At 44.7% G+C, this 14,476-nt stretch overlaps 1 protein-coding gene across 1 annotated transcript in view; it reads left to right on the top strand.

Moving 5' to 3' along the window:
• NSG2 (neuronal vesicle trafficking associated 2) overlaps window positions 1–14,476 on the top strand; it is a 54,174-nt gene that overhangs the window by 16,992 nt on the left and 22,706 nt on the right. The gene's annotated exons all lie outside the window — the stretch shown is intronic.

Here is a 14,476-nt window from a genome sequence, read left to right as displayed (position 1 = left end):
GTCACTAGGAGGGCTGATAAATATATATCACTGTGATGAAGGAGTCATGAAGCATGCTCTGCAAGGACGAAGGGAGGAACTTGAGGGAAGTGCCCTGGAGAAGTCACTTAGGAAGCTGAGAAGAGCACAACTTGTGTAAAGGCCCTGAAGCTGGTCCCAACTCTGAATAAGAATACGGGCAGTGAGGCTAGGCTCTTAGAAGGGGGCAGGGAGTAGGCAGATATGAGACAGGAGAAATGGGCAGAAAGCAGACAATTCTAGGCTGTGTAGACTCTATGGAGGAATTTGGATTTTATGCTAGAAGCATAAAGGAAGCCTCGGAAGGACTTCAAGAAGGGAAGAGACATGATTTAATTGAGTTTTAAATAAAGTACACTGGCTTTTATGTGGCCAGTGGACTGTCGCGGGAAAGAGGGAATGTTTGGAGACTATTAGGCTACTGCAATCGTCCAAGTAGAAAGAGATGGTGGCTCCAACAAGAATGGTGAGCAGATAGAGAGACATGGAAAGACTTAAAAGGTATTTAGGAGGCAAAATCAGCCATGATTTAACTAGAACAAAGTGGTTCTTTAGATGGATATTGGAGCAGTCTGGCTGGGTATGAGCCCTGTTTCCACTTTATACCAGGCCAAGTGGCCACGGCAAGTCCGCAAACCTCATGTATCAGATGGAGGTAATAGCAGGGTCACTGTGAGGGTCAAGTGCAGAAGACATGCAGAGCACTACGATCTGTACATGATAAATACAAAAGAACAGTAGCTCTTCAGTGTCAGCTGTGACTGGGGGCTTTGAAAGTGAAAACAGCCCTTGGTTGGAGTGTGTACATGGATAAACATGTTGGTCTGTTCCCGTCCCTCCCTATCTCCCTGTTAAATCTGGGTTAGAGCCGCTGGGTGTGTGAGCCTGAGAGGGTGTGTGGCCCCTCTGTATGCATCCCTTGGAGTGTGGGAGCTCCCTGGATGCTGATGCCCTCTTTGAGGGCAGGGGCTGCTCGTATTTTTGGCAGTAACTTCAGTGTCTGGCTCACAGTGTAGGCCCCGTGAATATGGACCTGGCCTGAACTGCATGCCCACAAGAATGAGCCTGATCAGAGCTTCAAGGGGAAGGCGAGGGTACCTTGGTGCATAAAGTACATGCACAGGGCCAGAGAGTAAGCTGACCTGTTCTCCTGGCAGCGGAGACAATTAGAAATATGCCCAGATTCACGTGCAAGAACTTTTACTGCAATGTTATTTAGAACATCAAAGTATTGGAAATAATGCTACATTTTCAACAACTTCCTCATGATTCTGTAAATAAGACCACAGCCATATGATGGATTATTTTAGCAGTTTCTCAGGGTTCCCTTTCTCTCAGAAAGTATTTCATTTACTCAGAATTATGGGCTTCTGCAATATTTTCATCTCTTTTTACTTTCCCGTGCTTTCCAAATTTGATATGAGCATGCATGATTTTGATAATCAGAAAAAAAGTAGGATTATTAATTTCTTTTTTTTTTTTTACCAAATAGAGTGTTACAAGCTTCTGATGGAATTATTCCTTATTTATCAGTCGCTTTACAATGATGGTTATGAAGACACACAATAATCTGGGCAAATACTTCAGTGTTACAAGCTTCTGATGGAATTATTCCTTATTTATCAGTTGCTTTACAATGATAGCTATGAAGACACAATAATTTGGGCAAATACTTCAGAGGGAAAGTTGAGTGAAGAAAGCAAGGATTCAAATTGTGTGTTTTCCAGGATTGGAACTATGCAAAAACCCACAAGTAAACAGAGGGAAAAAGACATGGCAAGAATGTATCAGTATATGCCCTCTGTGGCCATATTACAGCGGTGATGTTGGATGATTTTTTCCTCTTCTTTGACCACTTTTGGTGATGTTGCTATTTAATCGTATTTACTGCCCACAAGCCCCTGAGAGACTGATGTAATCCTCCATTTCTCGAAGGGGAGCCATGGCTCGGAGCAGTGACGTGATCTGCTCCTCTAGCCAGCAAGTAGCAGGGCCGGGGCTCAGAGCTGAGCCAGAGCGACCTTTCTGTTCAGCCACGCCACCTGTCGTGGTGGGTCACTCCCCATTCGAGCAGAACAGAAGTGAGTCAACAAAGAGAAAAGGAGGGGCTCAGTCAGGGTCTGGGGCTACAGAAGCCCCCCCAGGCAGCTTGACTCGATTAGTCCTGGGGGTCAAGAAGGAAGGGTGTTGGGTTTGGGGGCAGCAGTCCTTTGTCAGCACGGGTGTCAGGGGTGGGCAGAGGACCCTGCCACTAGGAACAAAATGGGAGGAATGGAGGAAATCCGTTTGTTTATGTAAAGTTGTGAGCATTCATTAGCCTTTCTTTGCTTTCTTAAAGAGAGCTGCCTCTGGGTTGTGTGGAGGATATATCTGTTGCGGTGAGGGTGGCTCGAGGACCTGGGAGGAGGCTTTGTGGGAGAGTCTGAGGGTCTGAGTTGTTGGCTGCAACAAGGCTAGGGGCCCAGGTGGTCTGTTTTGAAGATAGAATTTATAGGACTTGTTCCTGGTGGGAAAAGGGGGACTCCTTGGTGTTTGGCTTGGCTGGCTGGGCAGGAGGACTCTGTCCACTGAAGGAGAAACTGGGGGACCTAGGTTGGGGGCATGCATTGAGTGAGAGGTGCCTGGAGCATATGGGCCATGAATGGTGGTCTGGTCACCCTTGTATGTAAATGGCCTGGGGCTCAGGATGGAGCTCTGTGCTGGAGAACCAAGGCTGGAAGTCAGAATTCCCAGTTAGTCTTAGAGAGTGTGGTGCTGGTAAACAGTGGCTGGGCTACTTCCCAGGGATATTGCTCGTGGAGGAGGTAACTACGGGGATGGCAAAGATGCATCTGTCCCTTATTCCAATACCCTCACAGAGGTGGAAAGGCTTATGACTTCACATTTCAGAGCTGATCTAGACAGAGCGGCTCAAAGCCACATAAGAGAGAATGAGAGGAGAGAGTGGCGGGGCAATGAAGTGAGAAAGCCTGGCTGAAAGAATTGCCTGGACTTTTTGTCTTTTCTAAAACCAAGAAAGCTCTTGTGAGAGGTCACAGACTTGAGAAAGTGTTCAGCAGGCTATTTAAGAAAACAGTAGCATGCAGAGAGGAGCCCCTCCTTCTTTCTTAGTCTTGGGAGCTGAGTGTTCCTCTAAAGCTCATTTTGCCATGGAAGGCGCTGTGCAGGGTGCTGTTCTATGCAGGGTGCTGGTCTGTGCAAGGTGCTGGTCGGTGCAGGGTGCTGGTCTGTGCAGGGTGCTGGTCGGTGCAGGGTGCTGGTCTGTGCAGGGTGCTGGTCTGTGCAGGGTGCTGGTCGGTGCAGGGTGCTGGTCTGTGCAAGGTGCTGGTAGGTGCAGGGTGCTGGTCGGTGCAGGGTGCTGGTCGGTGCAGGATGCTGGTCGGTGCAGGGTGCTGTTGTATCTGGCCATGCTGTCAGACCCGGTTGTCCCCCAAGCTGGTGTGAGAAGGAACTGAGTTTTTCATTTGGAGGCCACTGTGTTAGGTTGATGAGAGGTTGTTCTAGGGCCTCGGGGCTAGAATGACCTGGGAAGCTGAGATCACATCTCTGTCACCTCTTAGCTCCATGACCTTGGGAAAGTCCCTTCACCTTTCTGAGCTCCTGATTCCTCATCAATAAACCAAGACACACTGTGGACATAACAAATAGTGTAAGTCCTTGGCACACTTTAGATCTTAATGAATGATCATCTTATTTCTTTCCTGTTCAGATCCCCTTTCTTCCTCCTGGGTTCTTAGTTTCCTGCCTAATTAGCCAGCTTTTGTCTGTTGGTTGAGACAAACCTGGGCCTCCCTTTCTGGCTTTCCCCTTTGGGAACATGGCTGGGGAAACATGCAGAATTGTTCAAGGGTGGCCAGTTCAATGTCAGGATTCATGGGCAGCCCCTGGCTGTCTACCGTGACCTCTTTGCCTACTGGGGAGTGTAGGCAATTTTTTTTTGTAGGCTATTTCTCAACACATTGGTTATAACATGAATAATCCCGGTATCTATTAAAAAACGCTTTTAATCTACTTTTCAGCCTAACAAAAACAATGCTTATTGTTATCCCCATTTTACAGATGAGGAACTTGATGCTCAGAGAAGTGAGGTGGCTTCGAAGGTCATTCAGCCCGGAAGTGTTAGAACAAGATAGGAACCCAGCTATAGCTCTCTCTGCCACACCTCCATGCCACCTTGCCATTGCCCGTGCCCATTCTGTGGCTGGCTTGCCTTCTTTCCTTCCTTTTTCCCCCTCTTTCTTTTTTGTCTTTATTAATATTTGTTCTGGGCTGGTCCAAATGCTTGTTGCTGGGAGACACAAAGATGCATAAGACAAAATCCTTGCTCTGGAGGAGTTCACAAATGTGGATTCGTCAAGAACATTCTGGCCACCTTCTCAGCTATACTGTGCCTATAGGATCAGCTCCTCTGGGATGCTTCCCCTGATCCTCTCAGCTGGATTTGGTGCCTCCTCTTGGCTCTGCAGGTCACATGGGGCCTTGAATGCCGCTGTACTGTAGCTAGCTGCTCCTGTATCTGCAGACCTGCCCCCAGCCTCTGGTCCCTGGAGGGCAAGGTCACTTCTGGCCTACCCACGTTGTCTCCAGTTCCCAGCACGGGGCCTGGCATAGAGTGGGTGTCTGGTGTGTGGCCACTGGAGCCCCAGTCTTTTTTTTTTTTTTTTTTAAGATTTTATTTATTTATTTGAGAGAGAGAATAAGAGAGAGCAAGCACATGAGGGGGGAGGGTCAGAGGGAGAAGCAGACTCCCTGCCGAGTAGGGAGCCCAATGCGGGACTCGATCCCGGGACTCCAGGATCATGACCTGAGCCGAAGGCAGTCGCTTAACCAACTGAGCCACCTAGGCGCCCACTGGAGCCCCAGTCTTATGGGACTGCCTCAGTATTCGTCTCTGACCACAGCCCGATTTGGGGTCCAGAAAGTCTGACTCTGGTGGCTATGGCCCGGGCAAGCTCAGGTAGGGGGATGTCTGCAGATCGGACCCAGAACACAGTCAGTGGGAGAAGTCAGAATGGCAAGGATGCATAAGTGGTAAGGGACTAGAACTCACCATTCTTGTCAGGCAAACAGACACATTACCAGGAAGTCAGGTGGGGGAGGACTGGAAGTGGGAGGGCTAGTAATTCTTAGAGAATAGGGGTCTGTGGGCTATTACTAAAAAAAAACAAGCAACAACGAACAAATCACACAAAATAAACAAAAGTCCAGTTGAAACTTTAGGCCTAGCATTATAAGGCTTTGCTTTTTCACTATTTCATCTACCCGCTGTGATCCACTCAGTTCTTTTGGATTCCTGCTCTGCTCCTGACCTGTGATTGGTGCCTTATGTATGCTATCTCACTGAGTGATCCCGGCATGCGGGGCTGGTGAGCTCATCACCCCACTTACAGGCAAGGGAAACAGGCTCAGAAAGCCTGGTGCTTCCTCCAAGTTCCACACCAGGAGGCTGTGTGGCTGGGCTGGGCTCCCAGGCCCTACACAGGGGCTCAGCAGTCACGCAAGGCTGCTTGCAGTGGAATGGGAGCTGGGCTACCAGTGAGTAGCTCTCTGGGGATGTTGCTGAGCCAATTTACCTGCCGGTTGTTCCTTTCCTCCTTCCCTTCTGTCTGGCCAAGGGATAGGGCCTTGGTACTCCGTCTCAGGCCTCTGCTCCACTAGCGTCCCCCCCCCCCAACATGGGAAAAGGTATGGGGCAGCCCTGGAACCAGCCTCGCCAGGCTCAAGTGCCACGTGTAAAAGCCGGCAGAGTCCAGGCCCCTCTCCCTCCTGAAAGTCTCCAATAACTGTACCTTCTTCTCCGTTCACCCATCCTCTCATCGCCCAGCCTCATCCTGGGTCCCTCTGCCTCCTTTCTCAGGCTCCTGTCCATTCTTCTCACCACTCCAGAGGAGGACTCTTCCTAAAGCGCATATCCCATGAGGGCTTTGCCCCCTTTAAAGTCCTCTGTAGCTCCACAGCTCACCTGCCTCTCCCACAAGCCCTCTGACCGCCCAAAGCACTTCCCTTATGACACTGTACACAGTATGCCTCCCTGTCTTTCTTCGTGCTGTGCCTTCCAGCTGGAATGCCTTTCCTGCCTTCACCAGTGGGCATAGTCCATACTCACCCTTCAACACCCAACCCAAATGGCCCCTGGCCTGTGCGGTCTTGCTGGCTTGCCCACATGGTCTGTCCTTCCTCCTTGGTTTCCTGCACCTGCTGTACGAGCCTCTATTCTAGCACCAGTTACACGGTGTTGGCGTCATGGACTTACCTGCCATGTCTTGCACTGACTTGGGATTGGAATGGTGTCTCCTTCATCTTTGCACCTCAAGAGCCTAGCCAGTGCCTGGCCACGTTAGGAACTAAAAGATGCCTTCAATGACTGAATGAACAGGTGCACGAGTAAACAAAAAAATCCCCCTGGCTGACTGAGAAATTCCGCATTTGAATAACCCCAGAGCTCTGGCTGCCTCGTTTTCAATATCTTTATTTAAAATTAGGGCTTTATCTCTGTTCCTAAGCTTCTTGACGATGACACATTCTCATAAATGTCTTCTTCTTGATGCCACATTCCAAGGGAGGTGAGACCCCATTTATACCTTTGCCATTTGCTTCTGCCAATTTTTCATCAAAACCCCAGGGACTGCCTTCCTTAGATGGGATTCTAATCTTTGCTGACAGCAGCAAATGGAGATAAGACATTTTACTTTATTATCTGTTGTCTTGGTTTTTATTGCTCTCCTATTTTTTTTTTAATTTTTTATTCTGAGGAACATTCTAGGTGAGTTATTAAAAACATTGCCTGCTGGGTTAAGAACAGAGTCATTATCTGGCAGGAAAGGAAAGAATTTGCATATGAGTACTTGGTAGAGAAAGGCCCTGATCATATTTGATGTTTATTATTGCATTTCTGGCTAGGGTTTTATTGAAAATCAGAATAAAGATGCTGGCCTATGTTTCTGTCTGGGTGCTTTCTCCAGGCCTGATAGAATCGTACTGTTAGAGTAACTTCCAGAAATATATATATTGTTATCAGTTGATCATTGAAAAGCAAATGTGGCTTTTTTTTTTTTTTAACAAAAACCTCCATGGTGCTGTCTCAGAAGGAATGTGCTCAGGGTTTCAGTGCGGGCCTGGGTGTCTGGGTGGCTCAGTGACCACTCTATAGCTCAATAACTGAAGCTGCTTTTAATTGCTGACTTCTCATGCTTGTTGACTCAAACAAACACTGGTAAGTAAATGCTGCAATAAAGCAAGTGACTAGTTAATACATTGGATGTACAAGAAGGCTGCTAGAGTTTAGTGAATATTCTTCTTTCCTATGGGACTCCTCAGCGGGGGCGGGAGCTGGCTCACACCCCCTCCTGAGGGCCAGTTATTAAAAGTCTGCAAGCCAGCTGTTAAACTGTTGCAAGCTTGTAACCAACCATAGTGGGAGTATTTACACCATGGAAATGGGCAAACACAGACAAATTAGCCCACCCCCCCCCACTAAAAACAATATGAAAGGCAATATGGAAGAAGGGGGAATACAGGGGTCAGGGATTTGTGTGAACTAAAGCAGGTCATTTCACCTGTTTGAACTCATGTTTCCTGATCTGTAAAATGGGATAGTGACATCTACATTATAAGCCTGGTGTGAGGACTGAGTGAGATAATATAAACTAACGCTGTCCCATGGGAGCTCAGTAAATGTGAGCTTCCTCTTGTACATTTCTGGGGAGTTGGTCATCTGACCGGATGGAATGCATCCAACCTAGGTCGGGCCTCCAGTGGGAAGCCTGCCTCATTCCATCTCTGTGAGCCCTTTGTCTCAACTGACATTGCCTGGGCACACCTGTCCCTTCCCACTCGCCCTTTCTACTGTGCCAGCTTTTGACCCTCCATCTCCCTCCCACCTCCTTCCACCCATTATGAGCAACATCAGATTGGATCATTGATCTTGCCTGAGAAATCTTCAGCGGCTCCCTACTTCCTACAGGCAACAGCATGAGGACCTTAGTATGGCATTGCAGACTCGTCCCAAGGTGGTCCTCGCTGCTAGTTCCAGTCGCTGTGCCACTGACCTCCTGCACCCCCAGGACTTCAGCCTTCTCGTAGTTCTGTAAAGCCACCATGCCTTTTCTCACCTCCGGATCTTTGCCCGTGCAGTCTCCCCCCACCTCTATCCCATGTTCTCTGACTTGTGACCCAGCTCAAATGTCACCTCCTGCAGAAACTAGTCTTTGATTCCCCAAGTCAGGTTCTCATCTGAGGGGCCCCAAGGTCCCAGCATTGCCCTTTGTCCCTGTATCTGTCTCTGCTTGGGCAGAGTTCTCCTGCTACCTGGTTGGGTTGCTGAAGGTAGCACTGAAGGCAGGGCTTTATAATGTTTCTTGAATCCCATGTGGGGGTAGTAAGAGGAAGATGTTCATAGAAGGTAAAGCAGTATTTAAAATTCTTTGTAATTAATTAATAACAATAACTTTCATTTTATTGAACATCTGTATGTGTCAGGTAGTTAGCTAATCATTTTCCATCTCATCTTTACTATAGCTCATGAAGTAGGCATCATTTTTGATATACAGAGGAGAAAACTGGGGATCAGAGAGGTTAGTTAAGGTACCTATGATCACACAGCCAAAAAGGGGCAGAATCAGGCTTTTCTGACCCAGAGTGGTGTGTGTGACTATGGATGCTTTTGAGTATATGTGCTCTTTTGTCTATACCCATCTTCCAAATTGGGAAACCCTGCACATTTTGGGAACTGGCTAAATGAAACTAAACTGAAAAGTGGTTGTTAGAATTCTAAATTTTGCTGCTTTTCCTTGTTATTTGCCAAGAATTAGGCTAATTTTGCCTTGGCTCTTTCCCTTTTTCTTTTCTTTGAATACACTGTTTGGCCAAGCCCTGAAGTGCATTGATCCAAAAAAGAAAAAAAGAGAAGCAAAATTTCCCAAGGGAGAATTGCCATTTTCCTCACTGCTTGTCATGTGGCTTGCCTCATGGTCCCATCACACGGTGGGAGGGTGAATCTCCTGACTTTCTCGCTCTCTGGGCCTCCACTGCTGCAATGCATGATTATATTAAATGTGATTTAAAAAAATTTATGATGTTTAAGTTCCTGGAAGTGTCAGAGGCAGACAGGTCCTAACAAAGTGACTGTATGTGCAGCTTGTGTGTCACCACCATGTTCTATAATTATAAGAAAAGTAGTTGTCATAGCAACTGCCAGAGGCCTAGCTTTCTCCTGGAGATGCTGACAAGCTCCTTAGCTCCGTGATCCAAGAAACTGGGAGGCAATTTGGTTCTCTGAGGACATTCAACTTTCACTTGGGTGTTAATCGTGAGCTCACTCTACTTCTCCACAACTTGAACTCAGTTGTGTTATGCATTCTGACAGATGCGGGTTTGAATCCGGTTCTAGAACCACTCATTGGCTCACTGGCTGTTTGACCTTGGGCAAGTCACCTCACCTCCCTGAGCCTCAGTTTTCTCTTTTGCAAAATGGGGATACTAATGCCCACTTCAGAGGATTGTTGTAATGATTCTGTTTGTGATGTATCTGTCAGGGGCCCCTGATATATATTAAATATGTTCCCCTTAACCTCTTCACTGTGAACAAATAAAAAATGAAAAATGCTGAATTAGAGAGGGTGGTTGTTTTAATAATAACAGAATTATAATAATAATAATTTTGGTAGCATTTGTGGCTAGAAAACCAAATTAGTAAATAGAAATTCTACGATGAATCATGTATATGAGGCAAAGAAAGAGAGAGAAATGGAAAGAGAGAAGAGAGAGAGAAAAGATAAATGAATATGCACCTAGGTGAAATTGACTTGAATGAAAATTCTGCCAATTTTTTTTAAACTACATTTCTTTGAAGCTAAGAAAAAGATCTCTGGTCTCCAAAAAATCTCTAACCTGTGTGAGGAAAACTAGCTTCTAGTCTCAGTCTCTGGACCTCAGTTTTCCCATCTGTAAAATGGGCAGTTGGGTGGGATTGCCCCCAAGGTCTCTGCTGTCTTTGATGTTCTTACGGTGGTTCTCAACCAGGGATGATTTTGCAATGAGGGGAGACATTTGGCAATATGTGGAGACATTTACAGTTGTCACAGCTGTGGGGGGTGTGTGTGCGTGCATGTGTGTGTGCATACTACTGGCATTTAGTAGGTAGAGGGCAGAGATGCTGCTAAACATCCTGGAATGCACTGGATGACCCCTACAATGAAGAATTATCCTGCCCCAAATGTCATGGGTGCCAAGGCTGAGAAACATTTGTCTAGGACTTACCACCATGTTTATCGGTCTAAAAAGAGGAATCATGCCATTGTCGCCCCATTAAGATGTGTCAGATTTGTCGAGTATTCAGTTTCTTATCCTAGCCATCTCCTAGAGAGTTGAAGCCCTAGGAAAATTAGTTAAGGTAAAGACAAAGACTTCTCAAGATCCCAGGGGCTTAATAAAAAATGAGATGGCCTTGGGAGGTGGGGAAAATACGGTCCCGTGAATTTTCTTTTTTCTGGGTACTGCATAACTCTAAACACACCAAATGTGATTGTTTCATGGGCAAACAGTGCAATTTTAGACCCATAAATATTATTATTTCTTTATTATTATTGCTTTATTATATTATTATATAATAAATGCTTTATTATTATTTCTCTATAGAGAATAAAAATAAGTCTTTGTGTATATTTCAACTGCACCCTCATTTCTAGCTTCAGCCTTTGATTTTGACATTCCAAGTCACAGTCAGTGTGTGTCTCTCCTCAAAGTCATTGTGATCACTCCTTACTCCTGCTTAAAATCATTTTGGGGCTTCCCCTGGCCTTCAGCGTGAAATCTGAACCCCTTAGTTCATTGTACCTGGTCCTCAGAACCTGTCTTTTGCTCATCTCTTCAATCTCCTCTCCTTCCTTCTGCCAAATTCCTCCCGCCAACCTACAGTACCCACCGAATCCTGGGCACACTCTGCCCTATCTCCTCCACTCCTCAGCTTAGCTGTTTCTTGCACCCTGAATATTTTTCTCTCCCCCACGGTCTAGTGCACACCTGTTCATCTCATTAGCCTGGCTCAAACATCACCTCCTCTCTTCCCTGCTGTCAGTTGTGGAACAGACCGTTTCCTCTGGGATCTTCCTCACTGCACAGTTTGTCAACTTGACTTCCTTCATGCAGTTATTTCCTTACCTGCGATTTTCCATGGCCCTGTGAAAGCCTGGGCTCTTGGAGACAGATGTCACCCCTGGCTGAGTTCTACATCCCCCATAGCTATTGATCATGGGGCCTTGAAAACAATAGGTGGTCAGTAAGTTTTCTTTTTAAATAAGAGTAACACATCTACATGTGCAAAATTCCCACAGTGTAGAAAGGCATAAAATGAAAAATGTCTCTTTTTCTCTCCCTTTGTAATCCTTCTCACCTCAAATACTCATCATCTATGTCTGTGCTGTCCAAATTGGAAGCCTCTAGGCAGATGTGGCTATACTCCTTTATCAAAATGAAATAAAATTCAGAATTTAATTCCTCAGTCACACAAGCTACATTTCGAGTGCTCAATAGCTACAGGAGTCCAGTGGCTACCATACTGGATAGCTCAGATTTACAGGACGTTTCCATCATTGCAGGAAGCTCCATTGGATGGCCCAGGAATAGTTTATGTTCTCATCTAGAGACATTTTCTACATGTCAGCATATATAGATTTATATACACATGTATACATTTGATATCCTTTTTGTTTTCTCAGATGGGACCATTTTATATATATTCTTCTGTACCTTGCTTTTTTTCTCTTAATAATATAGCTTAGGGATCCTTGTACATCAGCACATTGAGATCCTTTTATGTTCTTGTTAATGACTGTAGACCGAGGGTTTTCATAATCTTCCTAATCGGTCTCTTATTGTTGTTCTAGCTTTCAGTCTTTTGTTGTTAAAAACCCTGCTGCAGTGAACTTCCTAGTGTGCATGTCTACACACACACACACACACATCTTTCATATATTTTACAAGTATATTGGTAAGCTATGAGAATTTTCATCTTATAAGCTTTGCCAGAGAGTCTGTGAATCTTCGATTTTAATAGATTTGGTCAAATTATCTACCCAAATTTTTTCCCACCAATCTATACTTCCTCCATCATGTCTACAAGTGTGTTCTTCCCCACATTGCCAGTTTTAGCAAACTTTAGAAGTTTTACCAGTCTGATATAGAGAGAATGGCGCCTCTTCTTTGTTTTAGTTTGTATGTCTTTCATTATCAGTGAGATGGAGCCACTTTCTGTGTTCTAATTGACTGTTTGACCTTTGCTTCCTTCCTGGAAAACATCTTATTTGGTTGGGCGACTTGCTGTTCCTTCCTACTGATTTGTGTGGCCTCTTCCCAAAGCTAAGAACTTAGTCATTCTCACCTATTTGGTACTTTCTTAGTTGTCCTTTGCCTTTTGGTTTTGTTTATGGTGTAACTTCTTTTTTAAGCCTGCAGGATTTCCTACTTTTGCTTTAACTGAGATTAATCACCAACTCTAGAAGTCATAAAGGAAAATATTGATACATTTGACTATAAAAATCAAGGCCTTCTCCCACCCTAAACTCATGTTTTCTTCTGGTACTTTTATGATTTTATTTTCTATATTAAAATTTTGATCCATCTGGAATTTGCAAAGAGCGAGGTAGGAATCCAACTTTCTTTCTTTGTGAACAGCAGTTTGCCATTGGTTCCACATTTATTAGTGAATCCTTCCTCTCTCTGATTTGACATACCCCCATTTTTAGATAGTGCATTCCCATTTGTATTTGAGTTTATTTCTGGGTTCTCTTTTCTTCCATTGATCTGACAGTTATTTGATATCAAAAACTGAGACAATACCAAATTGTTTCAATTACATAGTTTTATTATTTATTATTATTTTTAAGTAGGCTCCACACCCAGCATGGAGCTCGGTGTGGGGCTTGAACTCCCAACCCTGAGATCAAGACCTGAGCTGAAACCAGGAGTCAGATGCTTAACCAACTGCGCCATCCAGGCGCTCCTTTGTCATTTACATTTTGATGGATTTTTTTTTTTTTCCTCCCCAAATACCTTTTCTGCATGTACTGAGGGGATCATATGGTTTGTCTTCTTTGGCCTGACATTATGGTAAATTATATGAGTAGATTTTTAAATACTAAGCCATTCATACATGTCCACATTTGGTCATGGTGTACTACTGAATTCTGTTTGATAATAATATTCTTTGGAAATTTTGCTTTAGTAATGTTGTGAGTTTGTGTTGAGTAATTTTGTGTGTGTGCTGCCTTTGTTAAGAAAATGTACATGCCTTTTTCTTTCTCGATGCTCTAGAAAATTTGCAAGAATAGAGAAATACTGTTTCTTTGAGTTTTTTTTTTTTTTTTTAAGAATTAACACATAAAGTCATCTGGCTTAGTAGTATTGGGAGGGTGTGGGTAGTTTTCAGTAAATATGTAAAGAACTAATAAACAAATTTCATTTGTACCCAGCTTCCTCTCTAAAGCTTTGAAAGTTTATCTTTTGAAATGCGCCCATTGTCATTCTCTTAATTGTAACTCCCTTCAGCAATTTTTCTCTAAGTGGCCGCATTCAGTAAATAAATATTTACAGAATAGCGGCTAGGACCCAGGCCTTGGGGTAGGTGGTGTGGGTAATTCATGGAAGTACCAGACTTGGCCCACAATCTAATGTTCCCTGCATAAAGCTAAAACCTCCATTCGTGTGCATCTATTTGATTTTAAAGCAATATCATTTATCATTGAATATTAACAGAGCTCCAGGCTCTGTATTTACAGTTTCCCCTTTAGGCATACACGAATTATTTTTGGCTCTAAAGTGCAACATCTCACTCCCTCACACAGCAAATTGTCTCTCCTTTTTGTGTTGGAGCCTGCTGCAGTCTCTGACTCTGGTCTGCAGAGTAGGGCCACGCTGGTCTTCAGTGGGTGGAGCTCCTGGTGCTACTCACCTCTACTTCTCTAAGCTAGGTTGTTTTTTTTTTAATCTGTAAAATGGAGACACTGATCTTGTTTTGTGATACTTAGATGGGAAAACACTTGTAAAACATCAAAATGCAGTGGGCACCCAGTAAGCCTGAGTTTATCTCCTTATTTTGGTATTTCCCCAAATACCTAGCTTAGTACTAGGCTATCAAGAAGCCACTCATGGAATATGTGTTCAGGTCTGGATTAGTTTTAGAGCCCTTGACTGGTCTTCCTACCTCCCAATTTTGCCACCTCCAATTCAATTTCCATCCAAACTGCCAGAGTAATATTTAATGCTCAAATGGAACCACATCAGTGAACACCAGATATTAAACACGGGTTAGCTCTCTGGTTCTCCCAATAAACTCTAGTCTGACATCAAGCTCTTTCTTGAGCTTGCCTCTGTTTACCTTTCAAGCTTCCTCTTTCACCGTCACATACCATCCACACCCCCATACCTTTGCACAGGCTGTTCTCTCGGCCCACATCACCCTTCC

The sequence above is a fragment of the Neomonachus schauinslandi genome, chromosome 7 (assembly GCF_002201575.2).
Source record: "Neomonachus schauinslandi chromosome 7, ASM220157v2, whole genome shotgun sequence".
NCBI lineage: Eukaryota > Metazoa > Chordata > Mammalia > Carnivora > Phocidae > Neomonachus > Neomonachus schauinslandi.
The sequence above is the reverse complement of the archived record's forward strand: the minus strand, read 5'-3'. Positions and strand labels throughout refer to the sequence as shown.